This window comes from Aplysia californica, unplaced genomic scaffold, assembly GCF_000002075.1.
Source record: "Aplysia californica isolate F4 #8 unplaced genomic scaffold, AplCal3.0 scaffold00325, whole genome shotgun sequence".
NCBI classification, from domain to species: Eukaryota; Metazoa; Mollusca; class Gastropoda; order Aplysiida; family Aplysiidae; genus Aplysia; species Aplysia californica.
The window spans coordinates 98,303-102,708 of NW_004797595.1; the positions used below are offsets into that span (position 1 = coordinate 98,303).

The 4,406-nt window shown below is 42.5% G+C and overlaps 1 protein-coding gene across 1 annotated transcript in view; it reads left to right on the forward strand.

Moving 5' to 3' along the window:
• The window catches only part of LOC101857730 (60S ribosomal protein L13a), a gene marked incomplete in the record, with an annotated part of 40,056 nt that overhangs the window by 9,584 nt on the left and 26,066 nt on the right, over positions 1-4,406 (forward strand).

Here is a 4,406-nt window from a genome sequence, read left to right on the forward strand (position 1 = left end):
TTAACTAGATGTTGATTTATTGTGTTGAAAAGGGAAAACACAAAAAAACTCAAAATAACGATGTTATAGCGTGAGTTTTACTGGTGGCCGGTATCAGGGAAACTGGTGGCCGGTAAGAGGCAAATAGTCGAATAGGCGGCCGGAAAAGGGCAACTCGGAGTCTCACCAAAAGTGATGTCTTATCGAGTAAACATATACCAAATGGATTAATCTGGCAGTTGCCTAGTACCGGTCAAAGAAGGGAGATCACTCTGTGACATCTTTTTACGACGTGGGTTTCAATTTGTGGTTGATATCAAGGTTTAACCACATGCTTCCGGTTATAAGCCGAAAGTGGCCCTTAGGCGGCCGGTAAGTAGCAATGCACTCTAGTCTAGGTATAGTCTAATTCTTGTTTTCTTCTTTCACTTCCTTGTGTCCACAGCACCTTTCTTTTTCAATTTCTTCTTTTCACGTCTTTTTCTTCTTCTTTTTTGTCCTTTTCCTTCTAAAATACTAGTCTAGGTATAGTCTTATTCTTGTTTTCTTCTTTCCCCTTCTTGTGTCCACAGCACCTTTCTTTTTATCCATTATCAAAACACATACACAAGGTGTAAGGAAATCTCCTGTCAGGGGGCGCACAGCTCCCAAAAAGAACACGCCTAATTGACCTTGGCCTTCCATTATGGTCAGTACAGGAACTTCTTGCAAGGAAAAGAAGACAAAGCAAGGATAGAGAAAGATGAAAAGTGTCAGAAAAGAGCTAGATCTAGATCTAGAGCTGTAAACATGGTACTATTGCGCACCAAACAAGACGATATGTTGCACCAAACCAGAAACCTTGCGCACCAAACCAGACACACGTTACCAAACAAACACCACCACAACATATAGAAATTTTAAACTGCTGTTACAGTAATGCGCTACACCGTATAGAGAGGAAGTTTTTCTAACTTCTGGTGAAAAAATCATGAAGATCGACCTGTAACTTCCAGAGATATCCACAAAAGATCGCTTACTGTATATCGCACCACAGGATGTACTCTAGATATTAGAACCGGAGATATTGCCGTGTTTGTGCGAATTTCCTCTGCGGTTCGAAAACTAAGCGGAGCTGCGGGTTGATCGCCGACCACACAAGCGCCCCACATGTCTTCTTTATTGCTGTAAAATTTCAGATCTCTGCGTTTAGTAGATTTTCCGTAACAACTTAAAATTACCACCCGTCCATTGATAAAACCCTAGATCTAGAAACTTGATAGCGCATTCCAAACGCGAGGTGCCGGCACGCAAGAGGCGCGTGATCGCTAGGCGGCATGTGATTGGCTGCCTATAACCAAATGGGTCACCGATGACTACATCGCGGGTTTTCCCGATAGCGCTTTACTGAGTTTTAGAAGGAGTGATCGCGTCGCGGTAAAAACGATGTCACGCAATTCAACAAATTTCACGCAAATATCAGTCTTTAAGGTCCAAAGTAATGAAGACATCCAAAAAGTGATAGCAGAACTAGATCTAGATCTAGATTCGGCACTAAAAATCACATGGAGATGCCAAGTTTCATTCATATGCTCCAATTCATTACTGACTTATGAACAGTTTTTCCTCAAAATACATCAAAACATGTCCCACATTTTGGCGATTTTTTCCTAGATCTATATGAAGGTCCTCCAACATTTTGCAAACAAAAATCCCAATAACTTTTTTATTTATCAATGGATTTTTAATTTTTAAAAACCATAGTTCTTAGAATTTACTCTATTTTCATTTTTAAGTCCATTTTTAAGCAATTTGGATGAAAATTTAATTTTTCATTGTCATTGCTAAGTAACACGAGAATTTCCGGGCAAAACAAAATGGCGACCCGCGTAGTTCGGCTCGATTCGAAAAGTTAAATAGCCGTAGCATCTTTGTAGACAACCAAATTAATTTACTTTTGTGTTTTAACATCATTTTTTAACTTTGTTTTGGTCAATTTGATCGTCCACACCGATAGACAGTATTCAGAGAGAGAGAGAAGAGGGGAGGAGTTGATCTTGCGAGAACTTCCGGGCGGGTGAGAATAGACACTTTCTAGAAACATTGTAAATAAGACATGCGACTACACTAGAGTCTAGATTCGGTAAATTTTTACTTTAACACCAACACACAGATGGCTGAGATGCACTGATATGAAGGCTAAACTGCCATTATCTTTGCTGCAGAACACACACGTATGGCCACTAAAACCCTTGCAAATCAATTGGTATTTTTTTACTTTCCCTCCCGTCTCACGCTCAGCGACCAGATGCCTATTTTGTACTAAATATTGATGCGCCGAACACGAATATCAACTTCATTTCCGTCGCAAATTAATAGTTTTTGAAATATTTGATTGTTTTTAACCGAGATAGACATGCTTTGGACCAATCAGGGGGTTCCAGGGGGGCTTGCCCCACTGGGGTAAAAAAAAATCTGGTGGGTTAAAGGGGGGCATGCCCCCCTGTTTTTACCCATAATTTGATATTTTACAGTTAGGTTTGAAATTGTCTTGAAAATAATTGATTTGCGACAGTTTTAGTGGCTTTATGTGTGATCTGCAGCAAACAGTACAGCAGTTTGGCCCCTGAAACAGTGCATCTGTGTGCGGGAGTGAAAGTAAAAATTTACCAATCAATTGTTTTCATGTAAATATCAATCCTAATTGCCAAAACATCAAATCATTGTGAAATCATGCCCCCCTGAAACCCCCCAGTTTCTTTTTAGGTCAGGGGGGCATGCCCTGACCCCCCCCCCCCATGGTGTTGTTACCCTAGAAGCGCTCAGCGTTTCACCGGAAGTAACCCGCCAAAAATGCCCCGCCGCCACTGCCGATCAGTTGTAAACATGGGGGTTTGGCGGGGGGGAAACAGCTGAGATACCCGAAATGTATACCTGCTACTGAAAAATGACCATTTACGGCTCAACAGATGATAAAAAGCATATATTTTCTTTAAGCTGATAGAATGAGCCATTCAAAAATGATCAGCCATCAAACAAATACAAACAATGCCGAGAACGCGATAGACTCAACAATTAGCACATCAGCACGGCGAAACAAGTGATAACACATAGATCTAGCGTGTAGTCGCTCAGCGGGACCGCGTCACTTTATCGATATCTCGGCCAAGAGACGCTCTACGAGGTCAAGGTAACTTGCAAAGTCATTGGTCACTATTTATAACTTTGGCCTGTAATTGACTACGTCATTTTCCATATAAGGAACACTAGAATTTTCCATTGAAAAGGGTCAGCCCTATATATAGGGCCTGCGCGCTTCCCGGGTAGCCCGGTTCACGCCCTTTATGTAGGGCCTGCGCGCTTCTCACGCCCTTTATATAGGGCCTGCGCGCAGGCCATATATAAAGGGCGTGAGCCGGGAGAAAATGTGGGCATACGCTGCGCAACTGTTTTTTTTTAAGGTTCATCTATTCATTAATCCCAGGTTTGCCTGCTATCAATGGTGCGACGACAAATTAATTGAATTATAGTAGCAATGAAAGGGGAACCTGCTTTTAAACATTGCCAGCAATGAAAAGATATGCAGGTGAAAAAATCAAACAAGACAAAATGTTGGTGAAAAAATAAATGTTATGGGCTGTAGGCAATCTCTTCAAACGGGCTCCCAAATGCCATTTTTAACCCTCTAAAAGCACTAAATTTCAATTTCTTCGGGGGGGGGGGGCTTTGCCCCCTGTACACCCACCGGGACGCTGTCCCTGGACTCTGCTGGGGGTCCCAGACCCCCTGCAGAATTTTCCTTACTCATAGCTGCCACTTTTCCGCTTAATAGCGGAAACTCCACTTCATCTAGCTTTTCCCGCTACTTTCCTCCTTCCTCCGCTGGACCGCTCTCGATCGCAAATTGCGATACTTTTTTACGCACGAAAAACACCGAACGGGGAGAGAGACGAAAACGCGGTTTGCGCATGTCCGTCCGCCCGTAGCTTTCTGTTTCCGTTCTTCTAGGCCTATCGCTAGTTTCACTTTGTTTATTGTGGAGCAACAAAGTGTCGATCGGGCATCGGGACGTTAGCGCGCCGAGTTGTCATTGAAAACGGCTGAAATTCGAGTGCAAACGGGACCGCAATTGTACAGGAGTGCCAAGTAGGCCTACAGCTGCAAAGGTGTTGCCTCCCTGATCCAATACTGCGCGCGCTGTACATCGGTGTACAAGTTTAAAGTGAAAGAAATCTTTTTATACGACACCAGCTTGCAACAAACACTGGATTTTTAGTCACCAAGTCCAAACTGTGTCAAATTGACTCAAATGCTTGTTATTGTTAGTCTACTTAGTGCCTTTGTTGGTTGTTGGGTTGTTGTTTTTTTCAAATACATTTTAATTCAGTTGCCTGTGGTAAACAAATATGACAGTTTTCGCTTCCAAAACCATAGGCTAGATTTTCCAG